The following is a 20,251-nucleotide window of genomic DNA, read 5'->3' as shown; positions in this document are numbered from 1 at the left end:
TTACATCCTGTATGTTATCCCCTTGCTTGTATCTTCCCACTTCTATCCTCCCTCCCACTTCTGCCCTATTCCCCTGCCCTAGTCCTCTGACTGAAGAGGACCTCCTCCCCCACCATATGACCTCAACCTATCAAGTCTCATCCAGATAGCTTACTTCCCCTTCCTCTATGTGCCTACTGGGCCTTCCCACCAAGGGGAAATATTCAAATCAGGGGAACCAGAGTTCATGTCAGAGGCAGTCCCCACTCACCCTACAACCCACAACCGTGGAAAATGAGCTGCCCATTGACTATATTTGAACAGAGGGTCTAAGTTTTCAGCATGCATTGTCCTTGGCATGCCCCCCTGGGTTCACATCCACCAGCCTTGATGTTCTCCTTTTGGTGCTCCTGAACCCTCTGGGTCCTTACAGCACCCCCATTTCCCATACCACTCTGAGCACTGCACCTGGGGTCCCACAGTGTATCCCAGCATCTGTCATGATCCCCAGCTCTGTGGAGTCTCTCAGAAGACATCTATGCTGAGCTAATAATCACCTATTAGTGAGTATATAACATGAGTGTCTTTCTGGGATTGGGTGACCTCATTGAGGATAATCACTTTTAGTTCCTGCAAATGTCAATAATTCCTTGTTTTTAATAGCTGAGTAGAATTCCATTGTGTAAATGTAGCACCATTTCTATATGCATTCTTTGGTTTATGGACATGTAGGTTGTTTCCAGATTCTGGCTATTATGAATAAAGCTGCTATGAACATAGTTGATCAAATGTCCTTGTTGTATGGTAGAACATCTTTCGGGTATGTACCCAGGAGTGGTATGACTGAGTCTTGAGGTAGAACTATTCCCAATTTTCTGAGAAAGCACTAGATTGATTTCCAAAGTGGTTGTACAAATTTGCACTCCCACGAGCAATTGGAGACGTGTTCCCCTTTCTTCACATCTTCACCAGCATGTGCTGTCACTTGTTTTTTTTTTTTTTTTATTAATTTATTCTTGTTACATCTCAATGTTTCTCCCATCCCTTGTATCCTCCCATTCTTCCCTCCCTCTCCTTTTCCCCTTATTCCCCTCCCTTATGACTGTTCGTGAGGGGGATTACCTCCCCCTGTATATGCTCATAGGGTATCAAGTCTCTTCTTGGTAACCTGCTGTCCTTCCTCTGAGTGCCACCAGGTCTCCCCCTCCAGGGGACATGGTCAAATATGAGGCACCAGAGTACATGAGAAAGTCATATCCCACTCTCCACTCAACTGTGGAGACTGTTCTGACCATTGGCTAGATCTGGGTAGGAGTTTGAAGTTTACCGCTTTTTATCTTAGCAGTTCTGAGGGGTGAAAGACAGAATCTCAGAGTCTTTTGGTTTGCATTTTTCCGTTGCCTAGAGACATCATTGAGCATTTCTTTAAGTTTTCTCAGCAATTCAGCATTCTTCTGTTTAGAATTCTCTGCTTAGTTCTGTACCCTGTTTTTTTTTTAATAGTTTGAGACCCAATAGCATCAAAAGCACAACCATTAAGCCAATAAAAGCAAAGTAAAACATAACAGAAAACCCAAAACAAAACCCACAACTCATAATAAATAATTGAATGAAATAGAGAAACATGAATCCATATAATTATAAATAAATGACCAGTTGAAATACAAAGGATTGTCTTTTCCTAAAATTCTACTTCCCAACAAAGTAATAAGTGGCTATAAAATAAAAGGCACTAGCTTTAGAGAAAATTGGGGCATCTGGGATAGGGAGACTGCTAAGTAGGTAAAATGTTTATTGTGCAAGGGCAAAGACCTTATACTGGGTGTGTAGCACTCATGTATATATTAACACAGCAGCGTAAATGTCTATAATCCCAAAATTCTTAGAAGGAGATGGGAGTGAGCACAGGAAAATCTCCAAAGCTCACTGGATAGTTAGTCTGACATACACAAAAATGACCAAAAGACCCTGCCTCAAATAAGGTAGATGATAAAGACAGATTCCCCCACCTGTTCTCTGATCTCCACCTTTGCACCTGGCCTCAGAAGTGTGAAAATACACAATCTGAAAATATATATGTACATATATGAGCATATAATCTGAATCAAATGGTAAAAATTAACAAACAGAATGAGACCAATAGAAATGACAAGCCCTTGGAACGTGCAAAGGAAGGACATTTCTTTCTAATCTTAAAGATGTCTTCTAAGTGTGGTTGAAGTGTGGTTTTGAAGGTAGCCTGCCTATGATCCTCAAAAGTGGCAAGTCATAAATTAAATAGACAGAGAAGCTGCCCCACATCCCAGACATTAAAGAGACACCAGATAGTGTGCGTGGTGACTGTGAATGAGGTCATCTGGCAGCAAAGGACATTGTTGAGGCAGTCTGTGAACTTTGAATGTGATTTGAAGACCAGATGGAAGAAATTTATCAGTTCTAATTTCCTGATTGCACTGTGGCAATAAATGGATATCTGTGTTTAAAGGCTGCCAGGCAGTAGCAGGGAGAAGAGTCAGTAGTTTACCTTGAGATGTTTCAGGAAAAGCTTTCTAGTAGCATATTTATGATTTTTTTAGTAAATCTGTAATCTTTCCAAATTTTGTTTGTTTAATTTTGGTACCAGAGATCATACTTCACATGTTTTCTATCACTGGACTACAGCCACAGGTCCTATTCCATTTTTTAAAGGATGCTATTTTTGCTTTTAGATGGTGTTTGACTCCTGATTGGCCTAGAATTAAAACAGTCTGGCGTCAAACTCACAGAGATCTGTCTGTCTGCACCTCCCCAGTGCTGGGATCCAGAGTGTGGCAACATTGGCAAGCCTAATGTTTTAGAGAATTGTATGTTCTCTCTAAATAAGATCAATAATAACTTATCTAGCTCCCAATGAAAATAAAAATCTATCACCTAAGAAAGCAACCAAAAACCTACCCAACCCCCTTGAGGAAAATGTGGCATTAAGGTTTCTTCAGGCTGACTTGGGATGAATAATACATTTGTAGAGGCCCAAATAAAATTGAGGAGAATGATTAAATAAGCTAGTGATAGCATTTGTGTTCCATTTTATAAATGCTGAGAAACTCCAGGCTTAATTATAGACCTATATAGGACAATCTGAAATGATGGACCAATTGGAATTGGATGCTTTCTTTAAAGCTATCCTAGGAGCTGTCCTGTTCTGATGAGTAACAGCAACTGAAGCACTTGGTGCTGGAACATGAAGGATGCATGATGTCAGCATCCAGCATACTGAGAGGAATAGATACTGTCAGGTCTGTCCTAGTGTCAGCGTCTGGTTCTTTTGTTCTGAAAACATATAATTTCTCACAAGCATTGTACAGTCCTAAAATTATAAATGTATAAATCAAGTCTCTGATGAAGTTAAAGACCAGATAGATTAGTCTTACAAATAAGCTTAGTTGTCTAGGGGTTAAGATGTTTTTAGGTCTAGATAGATGTTTTAAGTTGATAATGAGATATGATAGATATTGATTTACATTCAGAATTTTAGACTCACCAGTATAGGAAAGATGTTTTCTTCAAGGCTGCCAAATACAAATAGCCAAAATACTATAAATGTAACACACACACACACACACACACACACACACACACACACACACACCCCAATTTCCAGATTGTTGAGGCTCCATTTTTAAAAATAAAGTTTGAAGTCTCACACTTTTCTATAATGTAACACAATCTATTATATTCCATAATTACAGGACCTAAGGACTCTGATTTTTTTTGACAATATCTGCATTTGAATGAATGTCACAGAGCTTTTACTTTTGGTCGGCTTTCATATGCATTATGTCATAGATTTTTGCTCCCCTAGAGAATTCCTATGTAATTCCATTACTTCTCCGCTCACTGTATATCTCACTGTGATCTATTTACACACTGTACCTTGAGACAGAAGGATAATACGGAAAATCAATTGTTTAGAAAATGGAATGAATGCAAGTCCCGGGCATAAACCATTCTCAAATGTGCTACTTAATTCTATTTTAGAGTAAAATCAGATAAAGCCAAAATTCTATTAATAATACCAAAGTTAACGGAGCCTCCAAAGTGATTAGCCACAAAGAAATTTTAATTAGTTTGATCAAATCTGCCTTTTAAGCAGTTGGGAATTTGGAGATCCAAGAAAATGTTGTCCTTAAGCTGCTTTGTCTGAGAGGAACGCAAGAGTAGCTCCCTGCCAACAAAACACAATCTGTATGCAGCCATGTTCCCCCACAGTTATCTCCATCGCCCTGTGTGTATGGGGAGGGGGAGTGGTTCAGGATAACAGTTCAGCTAAGGTAGACATGATACTGAAAAGTGACTAATGGTATTAAGGCAAACAATATGGATTATTAACACTTTATTTTACATAAGCCTCATAAAACAATGGATCTTGCTTAGCCAGTCTGTGCAGTGTGAGTTTCCTTTTGCAAGCAGTTCTGACTAGGGTTGGGAGCCAAGTTCTTTTCTGACTGTGTCTATGTGGAGACTTCATTTCAGACACCTTGGGCTAGAGCAGCATGTAAATTGTCAGGAAAAAATATTGCTAGCCTGAAGCGAGTGATAAAGCCAGTTGCACAGCCAAATGTGCAGATTTGGCAAACCAGCTGTTTTTCTCTGCTCGAGAAATGATCGTGCCCTGTTCTTGCTAAGCAAATTCAGCCAGCATCACAATCGAGCATATACTGCAATACAACCCAAGGCTTTTGTAGAAGCTTAAACAAAGGCTATTCAGTGTTTGTGTGGTATTTTGATGATTGTTTCTTCACCTGTTACTTATATACAAGTTTCAGACATTGAGGACTAGAATATATAAATCAAACTCCCATGTCCTTGCATTTAAGTATTTAAAAATGGATGGGGGGAGGGGACGAGGAATGAGCAGATGATAAGAACAGTAGGTCATTTATTATGTTCCTCAAATACCAGTTCACAAGTACAGTACCTCTGTGTATTTTGTTCGTTACCTTTGTTTTTATCAGTATGTAGAAAGGTCTCCATCAGATGCCTGTCTTTAAAAGGTTCGCGTATAGGATACAAAGAATTAATTTCTGTTTCCGTCATGGATTAGAACGATTACTGTAAACTTGTTAAAGACTTACCAAGTGAGGCCATTACCCCAGGAAAGGAAAAGGAAAATCCTCTCTCCTTACTACTCCTTTAAGAAAATGGCTTTCAAGTTCATTTCTCAGTCATGTCAAAAGGCAACCCAAACCAAGTACTTCTTATAGTATCATTAATTCTTACTTCTTTATTAATTCTGTAATGTGTCAAACATGATAAGATATAATAGATAGATACTGACCAAGGAGCAACATTCTTCTATCAAGGGGTATATTGGGTATATTAGTCTGTCTTATATAACCCTAACAAAACAATGGAGGCTGGCTAACACATAAAGAAATGAACAATATTTGATTCATGACTGTAGTGTCTTTAGGGTAAAAGTATCATAATACTGTGATCCTAATGTGGGGTTATTCTAGCTGTTTCACAACATGATAGAAAAATAGAAAGAACTGGCCATAAATAAAAAGGACCTATCTATGGCCTTGGGGGTAGTCTCACTTTGTAACAATCTGTTATTGAGAACTAAGTCAGTCCTCTGAAGCTCAAACTTATCTGTGAGATTAACATTAATCAATTCATGAAGATGGAGTCCCATGATCCAACAATCACTCATCTCTGAAAGATTTCCAACTGAGTATCAATACACGGTGGGTGGGGCATCTGCCTAAAATGAAATTTATGGGAGATACAATGCACGCAGAGTATAGTATTAGGGGTAACTGAAGCAAAGACTCAGAAGTAAATGATGTTCATCCATCTATCTATCTATCTATCTATCTATCTACCATTTATCTATCTATCTGTATATTTATTTGTATAGTATGTCTATATACTTATGTATGCCTGTGTGCTTGTGAATGCACATGTATGTTTGTATGTGTATGTGTATTTCCTTGTGTGTGTGTGTGTGTGTGTGTGTGTGTGTGTGTGTGTGTGTGTGTACATATAGAGACCATAGGTTAATATGGGTGCCTTTCTCAATTTTTCTATATATTTTTAAAATAGGGCTTTTGATGATTACCAATTCATTTAGGCTAGCTGGCCACCAAGTCCCAGGGGTCTGCCTGTCTCTGTCTCCCCAGAACTGGCTTTACAGAAGTCCACAGCCACAGCCAGCATTTTACACAGGCAATAGGAATCTGACCTCAGGTCCTCACCTATATCAAGCACTTTATCCACCAAGTCTTCTTCCTCGCACTCAGATAAACCCTATAAAATTTGAAGTTAGAAATGTGTTTAGTTGACCTAAGTGTTGTAGTATTTAAAGAGACGTAGATGGTTATGTAAACTGTGTCTAATGAAAAACCAGATAAGGGTGGGGAGTGTGCATAGAGATGCTGCTCTTACCATTAAAGAGGCAGGTGTGCTGTGCGAATGAGGCGACGGTGACTTTTTCTGTATGAATCTTTGGTCTGGGCTCACTGCCCTGCTCTTTGTCTTCAGCCTGCTTGAAATCTTACTAATAAAACTTGTCATTGTGAAATTACCATTGCACTCGGCTAAGTGTTTCCTACACATTCGCTCATTAATCTTTTAAAAACATACTTCCAGCGAGATATTTCTATTCCTACAATAAAGAAAATGAAATAAGGGATGTGAGTGCTTAAAAGTTAACTGTTTGTTTAGCAAGAATCACACTCAGGCTTGCCTGTGCCTTGTGATTTTCAAAATTGAAGAGGTGAAATGAAAGTGACCCATTTTATTTTGAATGTCTTAAGACCAATGATTGTCTCAAAAGAACAATCAGTGTGTATTTGCATTTTATCAACCTAAATAGTCTTTCTTGTTTAGTGTCCTTGTGACCAATGAGCACTAAGCTACTTAAGCCATAGCTGCTATTTTGGTGGACATAAGAGTCACTAATGAACATGTAAATTTCTGACTTCCAAGATCTGCTAAGTGGGAACTGCAGTGTGCACAGTGCATTAAAGGACACTTTCACGAAAACAACCATTTAATTCTTATGGAAGTGGGCCATGCATGCACAGGCAGATTCATTTGACTATTTCAGTAGATCCTCAAATTTGCTCACACAGTGAGAGAGGAATAATACTCTTCCTGGCATTTATCAAACAGCCCAGGGATAAATATATTACCTGCATGTTAAAATCAGTTTTTGTAGACCAAGGTTAGTCACTGTGTGCCTAAAATCCTTATACATGGAAGAGAGCAGAAGGAGGGCCAAGCATTTGAGGACACCCTGCACTGCAGGCTAGACTTTGTCTCAAAACAGTAAACAAACTAACTAAATCTTGGATGCTTTAAATCAATATTTATTTGTTTCCTTTTTATTTTGTCTTTAAAAAAAGAGTGCCATTTTGTAGCCCAGATTAGCCTAAGACTCAATATATAGTGAAGGATGACCTTGTACATCTGTCTCCACCTTTAATGCTGGGGTTAAAGGTGTGCCACCACTACCATGAATCCTTTAAATGATTATATAAATACTCATTTATTGAATACCTACTATGAGTCAGATGGTAGTAACAGGGTTGAAGCAGGGACCAGTATAGAATAAGCACCTACTCACACAGAGCTTACATAGAGTCCTGAAAAGCAAACCTTAACAAAATAAATAAATACAATTAACAAAAATGATGTAGAATGCTTTGTGATAAGGGAGTCCTTTTGTTTGAATTTTCAGAAAAAAATAAAATTCTTGGAGGAGGTGGCACAGAATAGAGCTCAAGACAAGAATCCAGTCAAAGAAAAGGCCAGAAAGAGGAGCAGAGGGACACAAGTTATGAACTAAACTTCCCATTTGTATTTAAGGTAGGATACTTGGTCTGAGGAAGACATGAGAAAGAGAGAGAGAGAGACAGAGAGACAGAGAGACAGAGAGAGACAGAGACAGAGACAGAGAGACAAAGAGAGAGGCAGAGAGACAGAGAGGGACAGGCAGAGAGACAAAGAGACAGAGAGAGACAGACAAACACAAAGACAGAGACAGAGACACAGAGACAGAGGAGAAAAGTCAGACAGAGTACAACTGCCAGTTTAAATTACCTAAATGTAAAGACAATGAAGGGTTCCAGGGGAAGTAATGGAGTGTCTACCTTGCTATACTCTGAAATAACCTACAAAAGGGTTTATTGTGTTGTCCAACATTGTATGGTCTCATCACATTACAGAATGTTTGAATTTATTTTCTCTGTGTCTTTTTTACAGATCAAGTTGGCCCGTTTTCTTTCACTAATGTTATGAGCAAACCTTTTCTATATTGTTCTTGACTTCCTATATTGTTCCAAAACATTTGGAAACCCATTTCCTCATGTGTAGAATTTGGGAATTTTTGTGTTTGTGTATGCCATTCACAAGTTCCTGAGCCTGTGATACCTGTCTATCTGGAGTTAACACAAATCACATATTGCCCTATCTAAATGTCTGTATGGGAGCAAAATTACGATTGATCTTCTCTGACACATGGGGATGTGATCTTTGGAAATTTATTTATTCTAGTGACTCTGCTGTGTACACCTGGGGCAGCCACACATGCTTGTAAGACTAGCATTGCCTGAACATCATGGTTGATAATATATACCTGGCTTTGATAGTCCTGAGTTTCAAGTGTCATGACCACTGGCATAACAGAAAATACAGATGTGACCAGAACCAATGGATGCCTCGGAGCCGGAGACTCAACTGGACTACCTCTGGCAGAAACATTCCAGAGAATATTCCTGTAATTTCCTGTAGAGAAAAACTAGGTCACATATGGCAGCAGACAGAGAACTGGGACCCTGATTCAGGAACTGGTTTGATAGATAATTTTTCCCACCATTACTCTGTAATGAACCTTGACCAAATGCAGAGTTTGCTATTGGAACTTATGGGGCTTTCTGGCAAAATACTGAGGTTGGGACCATGAGAAAAATCCCCAACACTTATTTCAGCTGGTAGAAAAGCATATCTTTCATGTTTGTTTATTTAGTTTATTCCTACTTGGTGACTTTCCCACTGTCTTGTTTATTCTTCTTGCTACCTTACTACTAGCTTCAAGTTTTATACAGAGACAAGAAAGAGATGCACAACTACACATACATTAAATGTGTTTATCTTTAGTTTACAGTTTGCAATTTGTATTCTATGGGGGAAGAATCTGAATAGTTTTTACTCTTGGAGCCTGATGAGGATATCTAAATCCCTGAAATTTCCTACTAGGTTCTTTGGTGTTAATGAGTCCTCATGGATGACACTGAAGTTTATAGACAGCAGATAAGGCATCTTGGGTACTGATGAGCAGAAAACCCAGGCATGACATCAGCGAATTGAGAGTTTGAGTGGAATGAAGGGTAGAGGGAGCTGAGGATACATCATAGCTTTATAAGCAAAGAACCAATCTATCCGGTCTACATAAATAACCCCCCCCCAAAAAAAAACCTCTGAACATCAAAGTTTGATGGAACCTCCTAGGTGATGACCATATTAATGTGGCTAGAGTGTGAAGTACTCTGATTCCAAAAGGAGATGTATTTTGAACCTTCCTAAATGGACCCCTCTGTTCTTTTGTTCAGCTGGTTTTACATTGTACATTCTATTCTAAAATTTCAGTCAAACGCATGGTACTTTCCTGAGTTTCATGATTTAATGTGAAAGATAGGTATCAGGAAGTTGTCAACTTGGAGGTAGAGAATTTTCACATCTCACTTGCTTAGACTCACTTAGACATTCTTGTTGAAAGACTTGTCCTTTTAGCCTGTGGGGAGTTTGATGCTAAACACTGTTGGTTACTTCTAAGTCTCAATTTAAAAAATCACAATACAGATATACCAGACAAAGTCAGTGTGCCATTCAGAATTCTTCAGAGAAACAGCCCAAGAGAGACGTATAGACCCATGATGGGATTTGTTACATGTTTGGCTAGTGTGATTACAGATACTGCAAAGGCTGCAGGTGTGCTTCCTGAAAGCTGAAGAACAAAGAAAGCAGTACTATCACTCAGTCTGTGTCAAAAGCCTGAGAAAGCAATAGCTGAATCAATGGCATAGCTTCCATGCCAAGGCCAAAAGCATGAGAACCGAGGCTAGTGGGTGCTGGATTAAGACAGGGAGATTTGTTTCCTTTCAGTCCTTTGTGGAATCAAGTCTGCTGGTGAACATTGGTGAATGTGAGTGCTCCGAGGTTCATAGTCTAGTTATTAAAATGCTGACCTCCTCCAGGAACACCCTCATAGACAGATCCAGAAATAGGTCTTTAACTCTCTGGGCATACCTTAACTTAATAAAACTGACATAAAACTAACCATTATGATCTGACAGAATAAAAGACACACATCTTCTAAGACAGTGCATGGTGGCTAATAACCAATATTTCACTTTACTATTTTTTTTAAGTTCCTTTGAGAATAATATACAGTGAGGACTGGATTAGCTTCACAGGTAGAAGAGATTTATAGCTAGAGATTCTTATTTTTCATTTGAGTACAATTGCTAAGTCAGTTTATTTCATATTAATTTGTGTGTGTTTCTATGTGTGTGCGTATGTGCCAGCACATGTCCATGTGTGATGATAAAAATGGTGCTAAGTAAATATTTGGTGTCTAGTTTAAGTTAAATTTTTTGATGGCTCAATATAACTCCTCTCTTCTGTCTCTGCCTCTCTCCAGTCATATCCTACAAGCCAGGTTAGTCTAGAACTTAGTTGGTAGCTTAGGCTACTTTAAACTTATGATCCTCCTGCTTCTTCTTCCTGTCGGTATGCCACTTGATTGGCTTCAAAGTATCTTGTACAGTATATATTATGTGAAGACGAATGCTCAGTGGTGGAGAGTGTTCTTTCTTTTCTTTCTTTTCTTTCTTTTTTTTTTTTTTTTTTTTTTACACGACTGGAAAATATCCATGTAATCCCCTCAGAGGAGGGTCCAATCAGACCAGAAGAGGTGCAATAGTCACAGGCATACCATATAAATAGATTTGTCTACATTTTCATACTTATTCTTTTCCCAATCTCCATTGCTCCACATGCAAGGAAAAACAAAGGCATTTTGGCACTAGGATTAGGGATTTTAGAAGTCATTTTATGAAATCATCAGTGCTGCACTGAAAATGAAAGGATGGGTGTTAGATACATGGGGTTTTGGCAAGAGGAAGGAATTTGGGATTAACACACATGAATAGGAAAAGAACAGTCAATTATGAGTGATATCCAGGGAAAGACCCTAACCATTATTTGGAATAAGTTCTCTTTGTATTGGAAGACAATTCTTTCTTGAACAAAAACTTGAATTCTTTGGAAATCTACTTGCCCAGACTCCTTCCCTCTCTGTTACTTCAACTCATTTGCATGATTAGTCTAGAGAACAATTCATCATCCCTCTTTTACACATCTGATGTTCGAAAGGTCACCTGGCAAGTCAGAGATGACATTGGCCACATCCTCTGGGGTGCTTTCTAATCACTGCACTTCCTCCCCAATGCTTTGGGTGTCTGGCACATTTGTAATTGACAGAAGGATAACAATGCAATCTGGCTGGCTTCCAAAGCCATTCTCAAAAGAGACAGGATGGTGTGAGGTAGCTAAATTGCTCATATCCATCCCCTAGTACTCGGAAAGGCAGATTGTGATAGCAGGAGGGGCATAGAAAACATGTAAATAAAGAAATTCTGTAATGGGGGTCACTGTTTGCATCTGTAATTTAAAGAGAAAAGACATGTAATTCACTTTGAAGCTGGATAAGCAGCTTGCGTGTGAAAATAGACATGGATGCTTTGGAAACTCTTTGGCTATCTTTAGAAATTTCCAGCCTGCTTCTGCCTTTCATACCCTTTCTTTTCACTAGCACTCTGCACAGGAAACTTTTCTTGCAGATAAAAGCTTTAGGAGCCTCCCTGATTTCTGAGTGATGCTTAACCACACTGGTCCAGGTAAAAGTGCCTGTCTTCAAAATGATGTATATACTCCAGTGTAGAGAGAATTGCACCAATCATGGCTGCAATAAGTTGGAAAGTGTGTAATAATGGTCCTCTCCCTTTAAAATGTGGACAGAGTAGAGGTGATGTTTCCTTAGCAGCAGGTATTAGCAGAATATGTGTTTAACTGGTGTATCATATGCAGGAATGTATGTCTGTTGACAACTTTGTATTGAACTGCTGAAATCCTGTATAAAGATCATGTCTTAATGACAAAGACTTTTGTTATTTTATATAAATGCAAGGTATTATGATCCTGAAATAAACTCCTTAAACAGAACAGCAGGATCCTTCTAATTGCTAAAAGCATAAGTAAGTATACCAATTTGATTATTGTCTTGTCAAATCTGATAAATGGCAATGCATGGTCTTGCCAAGTTAAGAAAACATTTTTGTGATTCAATTTTTGTCCTAAATGAAGCAGATACTTAGGTAGTACTAATTATTTATCTATTTTGGGTGGCATTCTGGGATGGATGGCGTTGGCCATATCTCTTCATGGTGGTTCTAATTAGAGCAGCTGCTTATTTTAACCAATGCTGTTGATGCTTGCTACAGCCTCCAAAGGAATTTTGCCATTCTGTGTTTTTGTCTTTCAGTTGCCTCCAAAAGAAAGTCATTTTTCCAAGATATCCCATTGGTCACAGGATACAGGAAACAGATGAGTGAATATCTGGAAGATAAATCTTCTAGGGAACTTGCCAGCCAAGCCAAACTTGAGTAGATTCCTCAGCTTCCCTGAAATTATATATTATAACAAGAAGTCATCGCTGTGTGTGCCCATGAATTTGGTGATGGTTTTCTCTCCAGCACCAGCTAAAGAATTCCAGGCTAGAGATAAAGCTTCAGTGTTGTGTTGTTTAATAAAGATTTTTGTGGAAGAATTGGAGTGATGGCTCAGTAGTTAAGAGCACTTACTGCTCTTGCAGAGGATCTGGGTTCAGTTTTCAGCACCCACCTCAGATGATCCTTCACTTCTAATGGTTTCTGCACACACAGGATACACACACACACACACACACACACACACACACACACACACACACACACATACACACACACTAACAGAGACACACTTACAGCCACATAAAGAAAATAAAATATTTCTTTAAAAAAACTACTTATGGAAAATTCTAAATGGATGAAAGAGTTAATGGATGTTGCAGGGGAATCAGCACTGTATCACATCTCAAACCATCATTTGTTTCCAACTTCTATACTTTTACCTTCAAAGGTCCCTTCTAGAAACTAGGTATGGTGTTTATTAAGTGTTAAGCCCAAAATGACAAGCAATCACAGTGTTTCTGACCCTTGTTTGGGAGTCAAAGGCATGTGCTTGATGCTCTAGCAATGGACTTCAGGTATCCTATCAACAGTGCTGACCCTGTTCCCATGAGTGTGCAGAGACCTGGTTCACTGCACACCACACCAAAACTGATTGAAACCCTTAGCTTTGAAAATCACTAAGAAAAGAAGTTAAAAGAGAAGTAAGAGGTTTGGACACTGCTGTGCTTTTACTGAATTCTAATATTATCTTGAGTAAGAGTATTACAGGTAAAGATATATGTGCCTGTTGACTTCCTATTTGGTACATGTCCCCTCACTGCCTAGGGCTTGGAAAGTTCCATGCAGCCATAAATATTAGTTAAATCTGCACTTGTAAGAAAGCTCTCAATGCCACCTATGAAGTTCTAAAAGTTACAATCTAACATGACCTAACATACAGAGTTAGGGCAAAGTAATGTATTGAATAAATAAAGAATCCTTTCAAAAGAGTCAGTCTTTTAAAAACTGTCAGAATTCAAATTAGACATGGATATATTTTACATTTTGCAGGGAGTATGCTTCTTTTTTATTTCATATATTTTATTTCTAGTTTCTTATAGTCAGACACATGCCTTATTTCATGTTGAAGGCTTTGGAGACACATTCTGAAACTGAAACCAATAGAATTACTTTGGCATTTTGTAATAAATTTCCACAGACTCAGCTGAGAAGGCTCCCATGGCAGGCTTTTCATAATTGAGCTCTAGAACATGTATGCACACTGACAGGTGATATTCATGCACAAAAATTTAGCAGTAGCAATTTCATTGTGCTGAAGTTTTAACTAACATCTGTACATTGGAGATTCATGGAAGCTTAATCTAGCAGAAGTCTCTTGCCTAGGTCTCAGAGTTCTATATTCAACCAGACATATGTTTATCTGCACATGAGTGCCCCAATGCACCCCAGATTAAGATAAACAAATCTAAGTCCATCCTCTTCTGCTGTCATTTTTTCTTCCTGGATTGCCTGTCTCAATTAATGACCTCACCATCCATCTAGTTACTTAAACTATCATCCTTGGTACACTTTGGTTAATCTTCTTTCTACATTTTTCATTCCCTATTTGCACAATACCCTGTCAATTTCGCCCTACAAGTGCTTTTGAAATATGTGTCCTCATTTATAATCCCTGTTTTCCCAAGATCCTCAACTGAAGTGTAACTCCTCCAGGGAATAAATCCTTAAGTAAAAGATATCCAGGTCAGTATCACAAACAGGATGTCTTCTAGAACTGGACTTGCTAAGATTCCAATGCCTTAGCCTGGACCTGCAGCTCACTTGTACAGGGAGGACTCCTGTACTCTCTAGGATCTCATTTTTGCTTCACTCCTCTATAGCTGTTTCTCAACAACCCCAGCCTCTGTTTCTTCTTCACTAACAAGCATTCTGCCTATCTCAGAGTACTATGATCTCTAAAACAGTACAGTAAACCATATAGGGTACTTCCCAATACAGAATGAGCAGGCTAGACATTCTTGTCAGGCTCCATCATTTTGCTTTGGGAACCTGGACGCACCTGTTCATTCCCTACAGCAGCAGCATGTTGCTGTTTCTTGCTAACTTATATCTTTTATTATAAGATAATAATACAGGGTACACTAGAGAGATTGACTCAAAAGCAAAGTTTGGGGGGAAATAGCAGAGGATGGCCACATAGGCAGTGGATGCTACGGCAGGCCACAGGCTTATTTAAGATGTCTACACCAGTGAGGAAATTACCAAATGAAAATGGAAGCTGTTTTGAAACAAAACCATTGGTTACAAGGACTTGATGCAGAAGGCAGTGTCAGATATTTGCTGATATTTGTTATTAGATGACTGGCTTTTTTAGAATTATTCCATATTGTTTTTAGTTTTGTTTTGTGTATGTGTGATGCAGAGCACGCATGTTTGGGGAGGTTTATGTGCATCCTTCCATGAGGAATGAAGAGGTAGATGTTTGCTATTTTCCTCAGTCTTTAATTATCTATCTATCTATCTATCTATCTATCTGTCTGTCTGTCTGTCTGTCTGTCTATCTATCTACCTATCTGAGATAGGGTCTCTTACGGAATGTACAGCGCACAGATTCCATGACAGTGGCTGATACTGATACGCAGGAATGCTCCTGTCCCCAGCTTTCCAGCTGTGGGATAACAAGTGCATGTGGCCATGCCTGGCTTTTTTATATGGGTGCTACAAATTGAACTCATGCTTGAACTTATGCCTGTGCAGATGTTGGCAATTTTTTCTGTTTAATTTGAACATAAAGTTCTATATTTGTGTATGCCGCAAAAAACTAAATCTCACATTAGCACTATTATTATTATACACAGTAATGTATATAGTGTATTCTGAAATACATGCACAAATGGTCTCATATTTAGCCTGGTTTGCTTAGCTATAAGAACAAAGATCTTTGAGCAGGAGTGATTCGCTTCCACCTCTCCTATTCTGACTATATGTTTTCCCACATGATTTCTGTCTCCTGGATTCCCTCTCATTGCTCTCTATGCATGGGTCCTCCTCCAATTTTTACCTCTTGAGCTGGTTGATTTTTATTGTCAGTTTGACACAATGTAGAGTCACCTGGGGAAAGGTGGCCTAAATTGAAGAATTACTCTGATCAGATAAGTCAATGGCCTTGTCTGTGAGGGATTTTTCTTGACTGACAATTGATGTGGGAAGGGCCAGCCTACCATTAAGTTACACATTGCCTTGACAAGAGGGCCTGGGACATATATGAAAGCTAGCTGAGCATGAGCTATTGAGTAAGCCACTAAGCAGCCTTCCTCCATTGTTTCTGCTTCTGTTCCTGCCCTGATTTCCCTTTGGTAACAAATTGTTACATAGGAATAGAAGTAGATATATCAAGAAATAAAATATTTTCTCCCCTAAATTTTTTTTTTTTTTTTTTTTTTTTTTTACTTTTACTTTTTAGTCCCAGTAACAAGAAGCCAACTGGAATAATGTTCTTCCTCTTTCTCCTTTCCTATTTCTTTTCAACCACTTCCCTTTTCTGCAATGTGAGAGTTTCATTACTCTGCATCCTCATAGGCTTTATCTCTCTAGACTATGTCTAGAAATAAAAAGCACAGGCCAAATCTTCCTCCAACTCCAATCTTTGTAAAACAGAGCTGAGAATGTAGCCATGCTCATTCATCTATTCTATTTCCATCTTAGACAGCTTCAAACTACAGTGGCAGGACTGAGTAGTCTGGGCAGAGACAATGCCAGCCCACAGGGCTTGACTTATCTATTTATAGAGCTAGTATGTCAAACCTTGCCTTCAGAGACTTCATCCTGCCTCACATCTTTAAAAACCATGCGTTATCCTCAATAATCATAGGTTAATGTCATTGACCCATTCCTCTTCTGTGGTCCACACTGGTATTTAAAGGTATTTCGGAATAGGACAGCAATTAAGGTAACAGGGCTTGAGCAAGGTACAGGGTTTTCACTTCCCCTTGGCACGGAGGCCTGGTGGCACTCAGAGAAAGGATAAGCATGCTACCAAGATGAGACTTGATAGGCTGTGACCATATGGTGGGGGAGGAGGTCCCCTTCTGTCACAGACCTATGGGAGGGGAATAGAGTGAAAGAGGGAGGGAGGAATAGGAGGATACAAATGAGGGGATAACAAGTGAGTTGTAATCTGAAAAAATTAAATTTAAAAAGAAGCTAAAAAAGGTACCTGGTTTTGAACCTTCGCTTTGCCTAAATATGAGACTTTAAATATATCTCTAGCTGCCCCATGACCTCTATCCCACTTATACCCAGTGAAGATGATAATAACAGCCGTATTTCACAAGGTGCCAAGAATTAAATTGTTAATTAGATGTCACAGGGAACAATTTTGGTAGTTACCATGGCCTTTCTCTACTCTGCATGCAACTTATGAAGAGCTTTAGATCAAGCATGTTTATAATTCGCATACCTGACCATCTCCATCACTAACCACAATATGCTTCCATGATATATCACCTGAACAGTGGCTTGCCTCACTGTCTTTTCGGCTTCACATTAATACCTTCTCTGTTACTCAGGATTAAACCAGCAACCAAACAATCTTTTTTTTTTTCTTTTTTTTATTAATTTATTCTTGTTACATCTCAATGTTTATCCCATCCCTTGTATCCTCCCATTCCTCCCCCCCCCCATTTTCCCATTATTCCCCTCCCCTATGACTGTTCCTGAGGGGGATTACGTCCCCCTATATATTCTCATAGGGTATCAAGTCTCTTCTTGGCTACTTGCTGTCCTTCCTCTGAGTGCCACCAGGTCTCCCCCTCCAGGGGACATGGTCAAATGTGAGGCACCAGAGTACGTGAGAAAGTCGTATCACACTCTCCACTCAACTGTGGAGAATATTCTGACCATTGGCTAGATCTGGGAAGGGGTTTAAAGTTTACCTCCTGTATTGTCCTTGGCTGGTGCCTTAGTTTGAGCGGGACCCCTGGGCCCAAATCTGCCTATCATATTGTTCTACTTGTAGATTTCTAGGACCCTCTGGATCCTTTTATTTTGCTATTCTCCCATGCGTCTCTCATTTAGAGTCCCAATAGGATGCCTTCCCCTCTGTCCCAGTTCCTAATTGCATCACACTATTCTTTAGCACAAAATTCCTCACTGTCTTCTCAACAGGCTTAAAATAAACTCCAAACCCATCACTATTGACTTGCAGAGCTCTCCCAGCACTGTCTCCAGCTTTTCTCCATGCTCTGTCTTCTGCACACACTGCCCTTCATTTTCTTTTATGTTAGCTTGCTTATTTCCTACCATATATAAACAACTTAATCTTGCCAGGAGCCTTTGTACCTAATGTCCTCTATGCCTAGAAGAATTTGCCCTTCAATATTTCTATAGTTTATTTTCTATTTAATTTAGATTTTATTTTAAATGTCCCATTTCTCTCTCTCTCTCTCTCTCTCTCTCTCTCTCTCTCTCTCTCTCTCTCTCTCTCTCTCTCTCTCTCTTGCTTTTCTATTTAAAGTATGCTTTCTATTGCTGTATACTGTAGTAGTCATTTTTGTTGTTTGTTTTTTGTAGCATCTTCATACCATTCCTCCCTGTTCTAGTTTGATTTCTGTGGCTCCAATAAAACATTCTGACCAAAAGTAACTTAGGGAAGAGGAAAGTGTTTACTTGGCTTATACTTCCAGGTCACAGTCTGTTCTTGAGGGAAGTTAGGGCAAGAACTCAAAGTGGGAATCCAGAAGCAGGAACCACAGAGGAGAACACTTGTTGGTTTCCTTCCTCTCTTTGTCCATGGCTCATTCTTTTATACAACTTAGGACTTCATGCCTAGGGATGCTGCCTACAATGGACTGAGCATTCCCATAATGATCACAATTAATGGCCAGGTCAGGCTGTCACATACAATCTCATAGCCCAGTGTGATCTAGGTAATGATGTCTCTCTTGAGACACCATTCTCAGGTGACTCTATGCTAGGTCAAATTTGACAATTGAAGCTAATTAAGATAATCATTTGCTCAAAAACCAGTTTTGTTTAGTGCGTCATTACTGATATCCATTTCCTCAGTCTCATTTGCTGGCTCATGGGTCCATCCTAACTTGTGCTTCTTACTCTTTGAATCAAACTGCCTCAGTTAAGAGAAGCATCCTCACATCGCTCCAGCAGCCACTTGTCTTTTCCCACACTTGGTTTCTAAAAGCTTTTCTCTCCTTTCACCCCTTATAAAACCCTCTTCTCCAATGTGAAATCACTTGTTTAAGTATGATCTGCTTCAGGAAGTCTTGTCCAATTACTTCTGAATTCTTCATTAGGGACAAATGTCTGTGACTATACACTGAGCCGGACTGCCACACTGAGTCTACTTCCTTCCTCAAGAATAAAGGGAGGCCTTAGGAACAATCAATCCATGAGGCATAGCTTAGCCTGGATTCTTCCAAAGAATGGGATCTGATGCACTACATTTATTTGGGAAGTGATCCCAGTGTTGAGGAATAAATGTTTACACATTGTTTCCTTTCCTTAGGGCAATTTCTTTTGAACAGGAAAACTTTTACAAACAAGAATTCTTATTGATCTCATATTGCTACCTTATGGTGTTCATAGGAACTCAATAGATATTTTAGTATCAAAACAAAGCATAGAGTAATTTGCAAAGACAGGAATGATAGTTTCATAAATAGTCATTATTGATCTTTTATTTTAAAGAATGGACCAATCCAGAAGCAATAGCGCACGCATACATCTTTGAAAGTTTCCATTGGTATGTAGACTTCAAGGTGCTATATGGACATGGAAAATTTTAGCCTTTTAAAAACATGTAAAAAGAATAAATAGTTGCATGCCAGCTGCTCTCATAACTACTTTCTCTGAAAAAATCATTTCAGACCTCCAGACAAAATATTAAACTTTAATCAGCTCTAGCCCTAGCCTGCATTTTCTTGTTTTATTTTCCCCATCTGTTTGTATTTGTATGCACTATATTTTGCTGATATTGGGACTACAAAATGACAAAAAGAACATCTTTGTTTTTATGGTTGAGAGAGTCTTAGAAAAATGGTTTACCGCTTAAAATAATCTACATTGGGGCAAGGCATTGCTTGGACTTGTACATTCCATTTTTAGACTTGGAAGAACATCTTCTTTTCTCCTTGTGCAGTTCCTGAGAGATGTGGAGAATCGTGTTGAGTAGAAGAAGAGTTGCTGGGGTGCATTTCAAAACTCAGGAGCAAATACGCTCTGGTTCAGCTTCAAGACCAACACATTTTCTCCTTGTGCGCTTCTGAAATGCATTGCAAGGTATGTATTATACCACGAATTTCCTTGAAAAAACAATTTGAACCTCTACATTTAATGTGAGAATTATTTTTATTTGATTTTACAAATAATGTATTTTACAGGGCTGTAAATATGGCTCAGCAGTTAAGAGTACTTGTCCTTGCAGAGAATCCAGGCTTGATTTCCAGCACACACATTGTGGCTTACAACCATTCCAAATT

Source organism: Acomys russatus, chromosome 13, assembly GCF_903995435.1.
Source record: "Acomys russatus chromosome 13, mAcoRus1.1, whole genome shotgun sequence".
NCBI lineage: Eukaryota > Metazoa > Chordata > Mammalia > Rodentia > Muridae > Acomys > Acomys russatus.
The sequence above is the reverse complement of the archived record's forward strand: the minus strand, read 5'-3'. Positions refer to the sequence as shown.